Below are 18,498 nucleotides of genomic sequence, written 5' to 3'. Positions count from 1 at the left end.
TAGCTACATAAGCCCTATCAGGCTCAATTTACCACAAGAATGGATCCTTTAGAAAGGAACGCAAGATTCTTGAGAGCTCTTCAAGGCCCTTTAGGAAAACTGCTTGTGAAATGTCATTTCTGTGTCGAAACTGACCCAGGTGACGTCTACAGACTAGCAAGTTCCATAAGGATCGCCAGCCAAAAATATGACTACATCAAGACTGTAATCGAGACCCACAGGAATTTACTCCAAGCCGGTCATACTGTCTCAGACCACTTAAGTCTAACAGAATCTGATCTCGATAACTATGAACATTTTGTTCAAACCAGTTTAGACCGATATAAGGAGGTGCTTGCGAAGCAAGATATTCCCGAGTGGGTGGATCAGATCATTAATAGACCTGTATCCAAGTTAACACTCAGCTCAGATGAAATACTTGAGCTAAATCAAGACGAGGAGAATCCTCTAATCAATGCTGATCACTATACAAGATCAACAACTGAAGTTCAACCTTCATTTTCTAACCTCTCATCTAATACAGCTTCATGTGATGATTTGTTTACAGAGTCTGATCAAATTTCAGACCACACTTCTCAATGTTCCTTGGATTCTATAAGTTCAATACATAATGCTACTGAATTAACTAGCTTATCACCAGAACCCAGAGAAACAAGTGAAGCTGCAGATGAAACAAGTGAAGCTGCAATGATCAGTGAATCTGAACCAGAAAATGATAAAGCTAATGCTGCAGCAGCAGCCGAAGCTGTAATCAAAGCTGAGGCTAAGCAAGAAGCCTTAAGTAACACAAGTAATGGTCACAATTGCTCACAACAGCCTTCTAAAGTAAGTGCTAACAATGAGAAGACTATTATAAACCTTGTGCACCAATTATTAAATTTATCTTCACCAGAGCAATCAGGTGACTCTTTACAAGACTTTAGTTTTCAGCTTGAGTCACTGATAAATTCTTTCAGTAAAGAGGTGGATCACCCAACTACTGAGTGGATGACTAAAATTATCATCCAAAGAAAATTGTCTGGTGACACACTTAATAAATTATATGTATGCCAGAATGGTAATACCCTGTCAATGCAGGATATATTTACAGGTTTGCGTAATATGAGCAATCATACAGCAGACCAAGCAATTAATGCTAAATCTGAATGCACCAAAACTGTACCTACATCAGTTTCCTTACCTGAAACTCCTAAAGTGACACTGTCACTAGGTAACCAAGGTGCTAATACTCAATGTAACCAAAATCAGTCAAATACTGATTCATCAGTGAGGCCTAAGAGTCCCACAGGTGCTCCTAAGAGACCAAATAGTCCAAAGAGCACTGCTGATAATCCATGTAACCAGAATCAGTCAAATACTGATTCATCAGTGAGGCCTAAGAGTCCCACAGGTGCTCCTAAGAGACCTAATAGTCCAAAGAGCACTGCTAATAACTCCACAGGTGCTCCTAAGAGACCTAATAGTCCAAAGAGCACTCCTAAGAGCCTGTTAATGGTTCCCCAGAGTACACCAAGTACTCACAAGAGAATAAATAACAAGCAAATGCAAGCAGCAAAACCATCACCACCTGCAAATACTGTTTTACCTAAACCGGTAACACCTCAACGATCTGCAGGATGGGGAATGTGCTTGTTTTGCAATCAAAAACATTCTCTGTACAAATGTACTAATTATCCTAATAGAGACACTAGAGTCAGACGACTCAAACAGTTACACAAATGTACTAGGTGTCTCAAACCACATAATGTTAACAGCTGTGACACCCCACTGAACACCTGCAACAGGTGTAGAAGGGGCAAGCATCATGCTACACTGTGCAAATTAGTTAAGACTAATTATGTCAATCCTAGAATAGGACGTAGAGAATCTACACCAGTACAGTGCTGCAAGGTGCGAGATGTGTACAGCGTAACTTCACAAGCATCTCAAGTGGATGCTGCTTTGCCCACTGCCCAACTTCAAGTGAAGAACAGAGGAGCCAAGATCACCATACGTGGACTATTTGACCAAGGTTCCCAGAGAACTTTCATTACTCAAAGGGCAGCAGAGGCACTTAATTTACAACCAATAGGACAGGTAAAATTAAACTTGTCAGGGACCATGATAAATCGAGGAACCCATGAATACACAGTAGTTCAACCGCTGGTACGACTAGGTAGTCATGCCAAGGCTGTCCAAGCCATTGTTGTAGATCAAATACCTTTAGACTTAAATATTAAGGGTCTGGGGTACACAGCCCACTTCCTGCAGGAACGTGAAATTAAATTGGCTGACAACAAATTAATGTCTGACCGCCTTAATAATGTAGATGTACTAGTAGGAGCCGACTACTATTACCAGTTCATAACTGGACATGTTAAACGATTGGGAATGAATATGCTCCAATCTGCAGGAGGCTACTTACTTACTGGTAAAGTTCTGAATGTGAACAAGCCTAAGCCTGCCAATAATAAATTAGTCAGCAGAAAATCAATTCTCCAGCAGCAAGCTAAAAGGAGAAACACAGCTGAGTAATAAACTCAGATTGAATGTAGTGCAATTGATACTCGCTGAGATGTTTCATGGCTCTCAGTGAAAATCAATGGTCCGTACTCAAACAAGTACAAGTCACAGCGACCAAACTATTGAATTCACTGCAGACCTAGAATTATTCTCGACAAGTAGTAATTGACCACACTCAGTCTTCCTAGTTAAATTGTAATGTTAGGCTAGAGAAACTAGTACTCCCTAGGAATTAATCATGTTAGGCTAGAGAATCTAACACTCAATGCCACTGGCATTTCCTGAATTTAGTGATAACATTCACTAGGACCACTGGTCCACTATACTTGCGCTTAAAGGTTTGCCAAGAAAACCTTTTTAATACCATGTTTTCTGCACTAAGAGTTAGTGATAAATACTTGCATTAATTGTTTGAGTTGTTTTTCTTTCGTTTCTGCTTATTTAGTGTAGGAGCGCAACACGAACAAACTTGCACACTTACTAATAGGTAAGTGAATTTTCAGAGAACTAATATGTTTAATGCATTACCGTTAAACATTAGCATTGTTAATTAACATGCTTCATGAGCTTAACATAGCTCACCTTAGAATTAACGTAATAATATGAGTGCTCGTTCACCATGCGCACGAGCTTAATATTGCTCGCCATGATAACTGAATGACAAAGCTCCACCTCGTTAATTCGAGTTCACTGAACTCACCCTGTTAGCACTAGCTAACGAGCTCACTGTAGCTCACCCTGTCAACACTGTTGACGAGTTCACTGCAACTCACCCTGTTAGCACTGCTAACGAGCTCACTGTAGCTCACCCTGTCAGCACTGCTGACGAGCTCACTGCAGCTCACCCTGTCAACACTGTTGACGAGTTCCATGTAACTCACCCTGTTAGCACTGCTAACGAGCTCACTGTAGCTCACCCTGTCAGCACTGCTGACGAGCTCACTGCAGCTCACCCTGTCAACACTGTTGACGAGTTCCATGTAACTCACCCTGTTAGCACTGCTAACGAGCTCACTGTAGCTCACCCTGTCAGCACTGCTGACGAGCTCACTGCAGCTCACCCTGTCAACACTGTTGACGAGTTCCCTGTAACTCACCCTGTTAGCACTAGCTAACGAGCTCACTGCAGCTCACCCTGTCAGCACTGCTGACGAGATCACTGTATCTCACCCTGTCAACACTGTTGACGAGTTCACTGAACTCACCCTGTTAGCACTGCTAACGAGCTCACTGTAGCTCACCCTGTCAGCACTGCTGACGAGCTCACCCTGTCAACACTGTTGACGAGTTCACTGCAACTCACCCTGTTAGCACTAGCTAACGAGCTCACTGCAGCTCACCCTGTCAACACTGTTGACGAGTTCCCTGTAACTCACCCTGTCAGCACTGCTGACGAGCTCACTGTAGCTCACCATGTTCACGAGTTTAATATAACTCGACCTGTTAATGAGCTCAATACTGCTCACCATGTTAATTTGTGTACATTTTTGCTCACGTTTAGCTTAGTCCCTTACTTAGGTAGGTTAGAAATTCAAACCATTTATTTAGGTAGGCTTAGGGACTTTAGTTAGTGTCAACTGAGTACTAGCCTAATCTGTACTCACCATTAATTACAGTTGACTATACTTATAGAGACTGATTTAATAAACTCAATTTCATGTAAAGGTGATTTCGTCCTAACCAGTTTACAGTGTCAAGCCTATGAGCTGCCATTTAATTGGCTCATAAGTCAGAATGACTAGGCTACTAATCTCACTGTCGACTCAGAATTTTCCTTGATTTTAATGAATAAACTTTTCAGTTCTCTACTTTTTTATTATTTAGCTAGTTAGCAACTTATTTGTACCATCAGTCAGCATGACTACTGCACGGCAGTGCACATTAAATTCAACTTCCTCATTTGAATTTGAAGTGATCGTGATGCTGCGTGATGTTATTGTCTAGTAACTCAATAGTTACAAGTCACAGCGACCCTAGACGGTGACCTTACTGTAGTGTCATAGTCTCCTTGATCTTAAATGACTAATAACACTTTACTGTATAATCATACAATAGTGTTATCAGTTCTTAGGAACTTATTCTGAGTTTACCTACGATTCAGCAGCTACGTAATACACCATTACATGTCACTGCGACCCTAGTTGTTGAGTTTATTGTGAGCTTTAGAGTGTTCCTGATTACCGATAACTTAATCATTTAATGTTTCATTATTTCATGCATGTTTCCACTAAGGGAAACTGCAAGCCTATTACAACTCTGAAGAAGAGTAATTTCCTTCATTTCCCACTGAGATAACTGTGATGATGCTACGATGTGATATCACGTAACGAAACATTACACGTCACTATGTCCCAGGATATCGCATCACCGTAGATTCTGTTAGTTTAAATTGGGAGAGTTAAATTTATAAATATTGTGTAGGCTACAAACAACATGTTTCATTCGACATGTGAATAGCAAGACTCAAGTTCTTGTGAGTCCTTGATAAATCCGGGACGTTCGTTATGTGTGTACTAACATACTAACATACTAATGTGTTAATCTTAATATTACTTCGGGATAGGTCAGTGCAACACAGTACACTGCGACCCTGGGAATCCCCCCCCGGAGTTATGTTGGATATTTCCAACATCGAATACAGCATTGTTGTATTCTCATTACTTATTACTAATCATATTAATATTGTAGTAAGTAAAATTAACAACTCGTAGAATTCTCCTGTACTAATAATTCATCTGTGCATTAGGCTAGAATTCTCACGTCATCTGACGCTAGTATTGCGTCAGATTTCTTTACAGTAAAACACATTATATACAATTTGTGTGAGAATTAAATACGATTCTCCATAATTAAAGCATTCTGTATGACAACTGATTGCAGACGAATTGTTTTCTAACTAAAAGCCGAATAGAGCGTTAGAATTATACCGTCTACCTCGCGATAGTGTTAACGTCATCAATGAATGCTATGGGGAGACATTAATTCCTCTCCCTTGTATCTTTACTATTCTTAAATAGTTAAATAATAATATTTCGTTCCTCTAAATAATAAACCCGTCCAGTCTTTAGAGTTTCAAGCGCGAATGCGAGAAATATTAATGTTCATGCCAATAATTTGTGTAATGAACGTCGACTCGGCGTGGGGGGAGGGACGCGACGCCATACTCAGTCGGTGAGGGTGTCGGGAAGCGGACACGTGCAAGGCCAGAAGGAGGCAAAACCACGCTTACCGTACTCACAAAAGACGCCATTGTCCAGCAAATAGGACACGTGTGTCTATCTACAGATGAAAGCCGCCACTGTGAGGCGTGAACGACCTTGCAGATAATATCTTCAACTAGTGCTGGTGTTAAATAAGGGACCCCTAGACTTGGTTCCTGACGACACGTGATCAGCCAACTTGAAACGCATCAATCCAGGATAGGTTCGCCGGAGCCTGGGATGCGAAATTACGGCAATCTTAATACTTACACAGTGCCCACAGCTAAGTACCTTTTATTTGATGCATCATTTACAGGTTTAATAATAGCGGGGTGATTGCGCGTCACGCGACACGACAACACCTAATAACAGGTGATTAGAAATTTCTCTGTAGATATCAATAATCTTGAATATGTATTGAGCAGTTAAATCAATTGCTACTGGTAGTTATTTATTTTGCAGCTCGAGAGACGAATTCCTCATGCTGTCTTCTCCATGTTAACCGTGTCAGACGTCGGTGTACCAGACTTGGAGATTAAGAGGACTACCAGGGTTATCTAAAGGAATCTATTACCAGCTAAGGCTTATTTCTTTTACTCATAACATTGCAATTTGATACATTCAGAATGTTTTCAACATAATGTGTGATTTACTGTAATTCATTATTATGCTCATATTCATGTTCTTCTTTGTATGAATAATATTATATTCAACATTAATTATAGGATTAGATTATTATTAATAGAATTAGTGAACGAACCACACTGATTCCTGGACGTACTGACCTCCAGTAATAACCCCCCAATGTAGGTGTTTGAGGTTTGGTTTTAATAATACAGCCCATTAATTATTCTCATGATCATACTTTCTAGTCATATCCATAGTCACTGGTTTCTTCTAGAATTTTATCTAATGATCTGAAATTCTCAGTTTCCCTCTTTACTTTAAAAGCGGGTGGTCCTTCGTAATTTAATTTACTACTTTAATTATTAATTAATCAGAATCAAACCCAAATATCCCACAAGTCTGTTAACCTATGCCTTCAATTCGGCTGTAGTGTCCTTCGTTACCCTTTGGAATTTAATTTGGTCAGAGAGTATGAGGTTCATTTTCGCCAGATATTCGCCTTTTTAAGAATAGAGTATATTGGCGACTTGTCACTTCTCCTGACGACTATCTTCTTGTTCTCACGAAGAGTCTTGGCTGCCGCTTTGAGCTCAGGGGACAGTATGGTACTTCTGTAGTTGCCTCGAATCTTTCCTCCTTCTGCAATAAGTTCTGCTTGTAAGGTGTTTTTGGTGGTGACCTTCTTTTGTGTCTCGAGGTCGAATATGTCGTCCAACAGGATCTCCAACTCCACTTTCCGGGCCATCTCACTTGGTCTGGACATAACGTGACAGTTTATACCCAGATTTAGGAGAGAGACTTGGTCCTCAGTGCGGTTGATTCCAGCAAGGTTCAGGACGCCGTCTCTTGGTCGTGGAATCGCCATAGGTCCTCCATATAAAGTTGTTAGTTTCTTGATTATCCTAGTTTCGGTGCTGATGTGATGTCGATCTGTGAGGATGTCGAGGTGATGCTCGATACGAGTACGGAGGTTTTCGTCGATGTTGTTGTTTCTCCATTGGTTTGTAGCATGAAGTAGTTGCGTCTTGTTGTCTTTGATGTCTTTTTCTGCCTTGTGTATCTGATTTCAAATCAGATCTTGGCGATATTTTATCGTGAAGGCTTGATTCCTTGCTGCTGGGTCGTGCGTTTTAATATTAGTGTATTTTGGTAGCAGTCTTTCTTGTAAACATATATTATTAAATATGACCGAAAAAGTAAGCTTAATAATTCTAACACGAATTTTCTCAACATTTCTTATGTTTCTTTTTCACTGTCGATGGTAATTGAAAAATCAATTCTCCAAAATTCATTTTTATTACTAGTCTGACGAGACACTTGAACGCATTTCATAATAACTTATTACATTTTCAAAGAGTTTAGTTTACACACACACAACTATAACCTGCAAACACTAAACCGAGTTCTATGCTATCATTTAACCAGCTTTCATCTTATATACCCGCATTTGGGTGAGGTATATAGGCAAACAGTGACTGCCAAGACAGGTACAAGAGGAGTGTTGTTAACGCTTATGTCGACCGTGCTCTCAGCCACAGCTCAGGATGGAAGCAAGTCGATGAAGAACTCTGTAGGGTAAGGCAGGTCCTAGTCAACAACGGCTTCTCCAATGGTTTCGTTGAAGACATCATAAGAAGGAAGGTTAAACGCCATGCAACCTCTGAATAGACAACTAACAAAACACCTTTACCCCCTATTAGACTATTTTACAGGAACTTCTTTTCCACAGCTCATAAAAAGGAAGAAAGGGTCCAGAAAGATATTGTTAATAGGAACGTTATCCCTACAGACAAAAATCTGTATATATAATGTATATATATTATATATATATTATTAAATATGACCGAAAAAGTAAGATTAATAATTCTAACACGAATTTTCTCAATCTTTCGTACATTTCTTTTCACTGTTGGAGGTAAATAAAAAATCAATTCTCCAAAATTCATTTTTATTTCTAGTCTGACGCGACACGAGCGCGTTTCGTAAAACTTATTACATTTTCAAAGACTTTAGTTTACAAATACACAACTGAATAGAACTTACGCATCTCCGATTTTATATCTACATTTGAGAGAGGTGGATGGGGTGAGGTGGCATTAATAGGGTATTAATTTCATCAACACAAGACAGAACAAGAGGTGGTATTAATAGGGTATTAATTTCATCAACACAAGACAGAACACGAAACAATGGGTATTGAATAGAAGTGATTGTAGAAAGCCTATTGGTCCATATTTCTTGATGCTTCTATATTGGAGCGGAGTCTTGAGGTGGGTAGAATATAGTTGTGCATTAATTGGCTGTTGATTGCTGGTGTTGACTTCTTGATGTGTAGTGCCTCGCAAACGTCAAGCCGCCTGCTATCGCTGTATCTATCGATGATTTCTGTGTTGTTTACTAGGATTTCTCTGGCCATGGTTTGGTTGTGGGAAGAGATTATATGTTCCTTAATGGAACCCTGTTGCTTATGCATCGTTAAACGCCTAGAAAGAGATGTTGTTGTCTTGCCTATATACTGGGATTTTTGGAGCTTACAGTCCCCAAGAGGGCATTTGAAGGCATAGACGACGTTAGTCTCTTTTAAAGCGTTCTGTTTTGTGTCTGGAGAGTTTCTCATGAGTAGGCTGGCCGTTTTTCTGGTTTTATAGTAAATTGTCAGTTGTATCTTCTGATTTTTGTCTGTAGGGATAACGTTTCTATTAACAATATCTTTCAGGACCCTTTCCTCCGTTTTATGAGCAGCGGAAAAGAAGTTCCTGTAAAATACTCTTATATTACAGCCTACTCATGAGAAACTCTCCAGACACAAAACAGAACGCTTTAAAAGAGACTAACGTCGTCTATGCCTTCAAATGCCCTCTTGGGGACTGTAAGCTCCAAAAAACCCAGTATATAGGCAAGACAACAACATCTCTTTCTAGGCGTTTAACGATGCATAAGCAACAGGGCTCCATTAAGGAACATATAATCTCTTCCCACAACCAAACCATCGCCAGAGAAATCCTAGTAAACAACACAGAAATCATCGATAGATACAGCGATAGCAGGCGGTTTGACGTTTGCGAGGCACTACACATTAAGAAGTCAACACCAGTAATCAACAGCCAATTAATGCACAACTATATTCTACCCACCTCAAGACTCCGCTCCAATATAGAAGCATCAAGAAATATGGACCAATAGGCTTTCTACAATCACTTCTATTCAATACCCATTGTTTCGTGTTCTGTCTTGTGTTGATGAAATTAATACCCTATTAATACCACCTCTTGTTCTGTCTTGTGTTGATGAAATTAATACCCTATTAATGCCACCTCACCCCATCCACCTCTCTCAAATGTAGATATAAAATCGGAGATGCGTAAGTTCTATTCAGTTGTGTATTTGTAAACTAAAGTCTTTGAAAATGTAATAAGTTTTACGAAACGCGCTCGTGTAGCATCAGACTAGAAATAAAAATGAATTTTGGAGAATTGATTTTTGATTTACCTCCAACAGTGAAAAGAAATGTACGAAAGATTGAGAAAATTTGTGTTAGAATTATTAATCTTACTTTTTCGGTCATATTTAATAATATATGTCTACAGGAAAGACTGCTACCAAAATATACTAATATTATATATATATATATATATATATATATATATATATATATATATATATATATATATATATATATATATATATATATATATATATATGTCGTACCTAGTAGCCAGAACGCACTTCTCAGCCTACTATGCAAGGCCCGATTTGCCTAATAAGCCAAGTTTTCATGAATTAATTGTTTTTCGACTAACCTAACCGACCTAACCTAACCTAATCTAACTTTTTCTGCTACCTAACCTAACCTAACCTATAAAGATAGGTTAGGTTAAGTTAGGTAGGGTTGGTTAGGTTCGGTCATATATCTACGTTAATTTTAACTCCAATAACAAAAAATTGACCTCATACATAATGAAATGGGTAGCTTTATCATTTCACAAGAAAAATATTAGAAAAAATATATTAATTCAGGAAAATTTGGCTTATTAGGCAAATCGGGCCTTGCATAGTAGGCTTAGAAGTGCGTTCTGGCTACTAGGTACGACATATATATATATATATATATATATATATATATATATATATATATATATATATATATATATATATATATATATATATGTCGTACCTAGTAGCCAGAACACACTTCTCAGCCTACTATGCAAGGCCCGATTTGCCTAATAAGCCAAGTTTTCATGAATTAATATATTTTCTCTATTTTTTTTTTCTTATGAAATGATAAAGCTACCCATTTCATTATGTATGAGGTCAATTTTTTTTTATTGGAGTTAAAATTAACGTAGATATATGACCGAACCTAACCAACCCTACCTAACCTAACCTAACCTATCTTTATAGGTTGGGTTAGGTTAGGTAGCCGAAAAACTAAGGTTAGGTTAGGTTAGGTAGGTTAGGTAGTCGAAAAACAATTAATTCATGAAAACTTGGCTTATTAGGCAAATCGGGCCTTGCATAGTAGCCTGAGAAGTGCATTCTGGCTACTAGGTACGACATATATATATATATATATATATATATATATATATATATATATATATATATATATATATATATATATATATATTAACTTGCTTAATCCACAAGTGAAGATTAACAATATTTAGACAACACCCACCAGTGGGCCTCGAACCCAGGAAGCACAACCACCTTCCAGTAGCTGCCGTAACTAGTTTCACCAGAGCGAAACAGACTGGTATCAGGTAACCTCTGGTGACAAGTGTTACCTATCGTTCGTTACGGCTCGTGACCCTACAGCAGCCAAGCTTTAATTACGTCTAGGGATACCACTGCTGCTCTCTAAAGCGGGTCACCAGTATAACCCCGTGAATGATAACAGGCTAAGACTTAAAAGTATTTCTCCCTTAGGACTGAAGAATTATACATATAACTTATAATATATATATTCAAAACAGTATAATATAAAAACACAGATGGTAAAGTTAACTTATACAACAAACCAAAAGTATTGTCATCTCACTTAATATAACATAACAAAATATGGCACAACATGAATGTTACAGACTTAACTCTAAAAAGGTGTGATTTCCCTTGGCCCGTATCAGCTACTGAACTCTCGCTCTGTCGCTACCCAAATCCTCACCTCCTCTGCCTCATCCAGGATGAGGGATGGAAACTAAGGACTTTTTAATATTTAAAACTAATTGAACAACCACTTGTTCTCAAAACACATAAGACTGCAAATTACATATAATAGTTACTTACAAAATATATAAGTACAATGCCACCTGCTTAATTGCAGAAAATAAACAATTACCTAAACTAAATAAAAGTGACATCTGGAACTCCCAACTGAACAGGTCCAGCTTCCCGAATCTAACAGGTATTAGACGTGTGCAAAGCAACCGCGCTCCTGTCTCCACTGACGCTGTCACACCACACGATAATTTTCAAAAACACAATGTGTGTACATATACAGGCAATGATATAATGGAACAAAACAAGTTATTTTAAATTTATATACGTATTCTGCTAGGAGTACGTAACACTTCCACCTCCAAGAAAAAAAATGCAATAGATTGAAGATCAATGGCATTTTTTCAAAGTAAAATGTATGACACTTGAGATTTATGGTATTAATTACACCAAACATGTAAAAGTAATTAGAACACATTTCTGGACAAAAATGAAAACACTCCAAATATAGTCTTACAGGAAACTCAGAAATTTCAGTCTTATGACTATGTTCTGCATATGTGTCACTGGAGTATGCAAATTTATCTCTCCAAGGTACTATCTCATTTATTTCACTTTGTTTCAGATCATATTTCACACTCCTATCTACAACAGTATCATTAGTAGCATGAATAGAATTGTCAATAAAGGTAGCTGCTTTCACACAGTTATCATGGCAATTTAGCTTTTCATATGTGTCTACTATTTCTCCAAGATCAGTTCCGTATTTCCATGTGATCCCTTTTTCACATGGTGAATTTTTCCAAGACAGACTCCATTTCCCATTACTCCCTTTTTCTGGAGCTGAACTGCTTAATTGAAGCTGACTGGATGTTGAGTAGATTTGGGACTTCTCCTGGGTATGCTCTGACACAGACATCTGCTCTTCATCACTCTTGATCCTCTGTGGAACACATACTCTCGCCCAATGGATACTAAAATTAGAGAAATTAGCATTAAACCTCCCAATTATGTATAAGACTTTCCCATTCATAGAACCTTCCGAAACACAAGACACCGACTTAGCAAACCTTTGACCTTCAAACCAAGAAATACAACCCAAGATAAGTGCAAAGACTACCTGATCGAACTGACTCAGATGATCCATAAGGAACACAGAAATCAATTGCCTCATAACTCTGTCATAACGATTAGTGAAAGAAAACAGGCATATGCCTAGGCACCATATCTCAATCATAACTCTCAAGACAAGTTCACACCTCCTGATGGTGAACTTGAACACAACACACACTTTCATCAACCGTCTAGTCTGCCAAAAGACTAAATAAAACATGCCGGAAACTTTACAACCCTCACCATCACTTCCCAAGTGATTTACGTCTGATGATAACCAATCAACCAAGAGGTTTAAGGGTCTTAACATCGTGAAGATGCACAGCAGATTACCTGGGAAACACCCAAGGACAATCTGAAACCCTTCACAATGATTAACTCTAGGTAAGATAACCTTATCCCCCAACTTGAAATACACACCTGGAGCCTCAAACATCTGCTCCCCAGTATGATTTAATCCTTCACCCACAATATGACTCTGAAAATCAACTCCAATATGACTCTGAAAGTCAACACCACACTTGAGTGGAACATACACTTTTATCACTCGTGCATTAAAATTAATTGGATCTGAATATAGAGACACGGCTCTAGTATAACTCACCACTTCCTCAGAACTACTGGTTGCACAACCTACTTGAGTAAACTCTCTCTGCTCAACCACAAGGCTTGACAAAGATGTCCCACAGTCCATTACTTCACAAGAAAATGGCTCCTGCAGAATAAAAGTAGATTTCAACATCCTACACACACTCTGACTCAATGTACCCAATGAGAAATACTTACTCCACATGGAATAAGAATCACAACTCCGCAACTTAGATCCAAATGCTACTTTACCACTCTCAATGATTTTACCAAAATTTCCTCCCATGACTTCTGGAGCTGCTTGGAGTACTGTCTGCTCACAATCAATAATATCACTACCAAGCTGGGTCACATCCTCACAGACAACTGAAGAGGGAGGCTCCATGGGTCTCCATCTACTCAACAGAAGCTGATCCTCTGGCTGCTTTCCCACGCTCTCCAAAACTGGATCTACAGTACAGACTGTCTCCTGGCTTCTCTCTGAAATCTTAGGGTCAGTTCTACTCAATGCACTTAAATTAAGGGAATCTGAAACGAGCGGGCAAGTAACAGGTAGTTTGACCTCCTCCCCTATTATATCACCTTGACTAGGGTGAGGCGGGGTGTCTACAACGGACTTACTCTCGACAACTGATTCTAAACTTGGAGTGAGCGGGAATACTTCTGCCAACCCGACATCTTGTCCTAAACCATTCACTTGGCTGGAATACAGAGTCGTGGCTTTTAAGTTTCTCTCAACTCCTGGCACAACGTTCGTAGTGAGCGGGCAAGACAATGGTACATGGACATCCTTTCCCAATTTATTGGAATAAAGCAGAGTCATAGTATCAGGCTTACTCTCAACAACTAAATCGGCCACACAGGAATCTGGAACAACCACATCCCACTTCTCCACTGAAGGGGTACTGGTTACTGGAACAAATGCTTGAGTAACAACATCAGAACTGACAACTGGATTTATATTAGTACTGACATCAGCACAGGTAGAATGGACAAAACCATCTTCTACAACAGGTTCATTCAAAGAACTAACTTCAGCACAGGCAGAATAAACATGATCTGCAACTGGCTGTTTACACAAACGGGGATCAATCTCACCCACAACATGATTTATGGCCACATCATTACCCAATATAACATCCACACCTGGGATGGGCAACTGTGTACTAACACCCACAGTGCATAAACTTGGTGTAATGGTGGATCTGAAATTAATGTCTATTAGAGGTACAGTTTTACATCTTGCAACACTCTGAAGAACAACAAACTTTCCAGTCTCTCTCTGTTCAACATCAGAAAGAATACTGGATGAAATTATGGTTTGGGAAGCACCTGTATCACGAAGAATAACCACTGGCTTCCACTTCCCATTAATACACAAAACTTCACCTGAAGACATATATGGTGAATACTGTTTCACCCAATTGGGGTTTACAGTTACATGTTTATTAGTAAGTTTATTTTGCACACCTCTGCAATAAATGAGACCAGTTGGTCGTAACTCAGGGTGCAATATAAAACATGAATTAATTCCATGGCCTTTTCTCTTACAATGGGAACAAGACCTTACAGTGGACACACCTGTGGAACCAACTGTAGGTTTAGAAATAACCTTATTATTATTTGACATTCCTGACAATGAAGTAGCAGGGTTAGGTTTTGTAAGAGAAGAGCTCATGGGAGTAACTGGAGCACTAGGACGGGATGGATTCTGATAAGGAGTTCGGGGAGCATTATAATTTACTCTACGACTAGACTTAGGTGAAGTGGCCGTAAACTGGGCCTTAGTCAACAACTCATGCTCATCCGCAAGCTTTGACAGCTCATAAATTTCTGTTACATTCTTTTGTTCTGCCATAAAAGTAGACAACTGGTCTGGGAGACATGACAATACTTCTTCCATTATAAGAAGATTCTTTAGAGCATCAAAGTCAGTGACTGAAAGTGACTTTAACCATCTGTTGCAAAAATTCGTCTTCTGGCGAGTAAAATCTGCTATTGTCTGATCACTTATCCTCCTTAGGTTCCTAAACTTTTGCCTGTGTGCCTCTGGATTTATTTGGTATGCATTTAAGATGCTTTTCTTTACAAATTCATAATCAAAGCTATGAGCGTCAGGTAGGGATGTAAAAACCTCCTGACTACGCCCCTTAAATTGAGACTGCATAATGGCTACCCACTGATCCCTTGGCCAGTTCATACTGATGGCAATTTTATAAAAATGGGCAAAGAAAACCTCAGGATCCTCCTCATTGAACTTGGGTAATTCTATATACTTATGCATCCTTATGGGATTATTATCACTATTTATTGAAACATTACTAGTATTTCCATGCCCAGCTGCCATACACTGTGATTCAAGCCTGAAGTTAGTGTCAGCCATTTGTTGTTGAATCTCTATTTGCCTAGTTTGTTCCTCGGCTTGTTGCTTCTTTGTGGCTTCTATTTGCAACTGTGCCTCAATTTCTAAACGTCTAGTCTCAAGCTCCCCCTGCTGAGCTTCAGCCTCTAATATTTGCTGTTGCTGTTGAGCTTCAATCTCTCTTTGACGAGCTTCAGCCTCTAATATTTTCTGTTCTTTTTGAGCTTCAAGCTTAGCATTGGCTATTTGCGCTTCTAACTCAAGACGCTTTAACGTCATCTGATCACTCGACTCCTCTCTTAACTCCTCTAGAATTTCTTCCTCTAACTCCCCATTCTCAACAAAATGTGTCACAATGACTTTCAATATTTGGGCTTTAACCATTCTATTGTTGGCGGTCAAATCCAAATGATTTGCCATTTGTATTAACTCAGTCTTTTTAAGGCTCTGAATCCCTTCAAAGTCTGGGTGAGCCACCAACGCTGCAACTTTCTCCTCTATCGTTACTAACACTTGGCACTTGATTCACAACAATAATTAAAAACAATGGCACTGCACTACACTTCACTGTAAAATTGTCACCACACTGAAAATTCGCTTGGCCTCACTGCACAAACAAAATATATAGGATGACTTACCTCAAAATCGTGAAACGTTGTTACTTGACACACAGGAAAGCTTGCTTGGCACATGGAATAGTTCTTAAGAAACACACAGACACTTAACACACTGGTACCTAGGAAGGCAAGGTTAGATTAGCATAGTTAAGGTTAAGTGGGAACAATATTTCCCGGCACAGGCCCCCATAACTCTTGTTACCTATCGTTCGTTACGGCTCGTGACCCTACAGCAGCCAAGCTTTAATTACGTCTAGGGATACCACTGCTGCTCTCTAAAGCGGGTCACCAGTATAACCCCGTGAATGATAACAGGCTAAGACTTAAAGTATTTCTCCCTTAGGACTGAAAAATTATACATATAACTTATAATATATATATTCAAAACAGTATAATATAAAAACACAGATGGTAAAGTTAACTTATACAACAAACCAAAAGTATTGTCATCTCACTTAATATAACATAATAAAATATGGCACAACATGAATGTTATAGACTTATCTCCCACATGTTATTCCTTCGAGTCCCGTTCAGCTACTGACTCTCGCTCTGTCGCTTACCCCTAAATCTCTCCCGTCTGCCTCATCCCAGGATGAGGGATGGAAACTAAGGACTTTTTAATATTTAAAACTAATTGAACAACCACTTGTTCTTAAAACACACAAGAATGCAAATTACAAATAATAGTTACTTACAAAATATATAAGTACAATGCCACCTGTTTAATTTCAGAAAATAAACAATTATATAAACTAAATAAAAGTGACATCTGGAACTCCCAACTGAACAGGTCCAGCTTTCCCGAATTTAACAGGTATTAGACGTGTGCAAAGCAACCGCGCTCCTGTCTCCACTGACGCTGCCACACCACACGATAATTTACAAAAACACAATGTGTGTACATATACAGGCAATGATATAATAGAAAAAAAAAATTATTTTAAATTTATATACGTATTCTGCTAGGAGTACGTAACACGGTCGTCACTGCTTCGTGCTCGGACGCTGGGCTCGGGTCCGTAACAAATCAGTGTCTATGGATAAATATTAGAAAGAATAATCACTTATATAAATAATGGACTGTATGGGTAATTAACTAAAGTCAGAGCCTCAAACACCTACATTGGGGGGGTATTGCTAGAACTTCATATACGTCTAGGAACTAGTGTGGTTCGTGCACCAGTTCATTGTTGAATAAAGAATATTGTGACCAAATTATTATTGAATCAATAGGTAAACACATATAGAAAATATTAATGATTGTTAAAATTAGAGAGCAATCTTCTAAGTAAACACATCCATCTCCACACATGACAAGCATTCAATGTGATATAATCATGGATATGTAGAATAAATTGGAGCAATTAAATGTACAAAAAGTCTTAGCTTTAAGACGATTTCTATGACATCGTTTGTGCCTCGTCCTCGTGATCTCAGGATCTCCACATAGAAGCCCTTAGAGGTGAATAACACGAATGTAGTTAACGGCTCGTTGACTCCTCACATACGAGCTGTAATTTAAAGGATATTACATAGCATTGAATTAGGCTACTTAAATCTCAATATATATGAAATAGAAAATAAAGATTAGTGCGGTACTAACATTGGATTTTTTAGTCGTCTTACGATGTAACGACAGACTGCCCACGAAATATACAATCTCTAATGATGCATCAAGAAAAAAATATATACTTATCGGTGAGTGCAGTATATGCTGAAGTCTGCCGGTATCGCGTCTCAATCTCAGACTTCCACAATGTTGTACACATGGTTGAGAGTTTGGCTTGAATATCGACGCGTTATTATTTGACCGAGCACTGTAGATCACGTAGAAGAATAATTATTCGTTCTAAGCTGAGTATCAGTGTAATTCTTGCTGATAATCCCAACGTCACGTGTCTCAGACTCTGACGCCACGACTTTTCCGTCCAAGTACGTATGCTCTCGTTGCTCACTCCGCAACACGAGCTCGCCACACACACACAATGGCGTCTCCTCTCCCTCAACCCGCGTCCCGCATTCACCACAGAAATTATTTATCACGAATAATACTATTTCGCGCAATTGTGGCTGAAATACTTTAATAAAGACTGGGTTGTAATTCTAGGGATTTAAATATTATTGCTTTCTCGTCTTATGGTGGTAAACGAGAAATGGAGAAGATTTTAGTTTTCTCCATGGCATTCACGTGCGACAGAAAAACTATTACTTGATAACAATTGTAACTAAAAACTCTCGATTTAGAATTATTTGGGAGTTATGTTAT

The sequence above is a fragment of the Procambarus clarkii genome, unplaced genomic scaffold (genome assembly GCF_040958095.1).
Source record: "Procambarus clarkii isolate CNS0578487 unplaced genomic scaffold, FALCON_Pclarkii_2.0 HiC_scaffold_100, whole genome shotgun sequence".
Taxonomy (NCBI): Eukaryota; Metazoa; Arthropoda; class Malacostraca; order Decapoda; family Cambaridae; genus Procambarus; species Procambarus clarkii.
The sequence above is the reverse complement of the archived record's forward strand: the minus strand, read 5'-3'. Positions refer to the sequence as shown.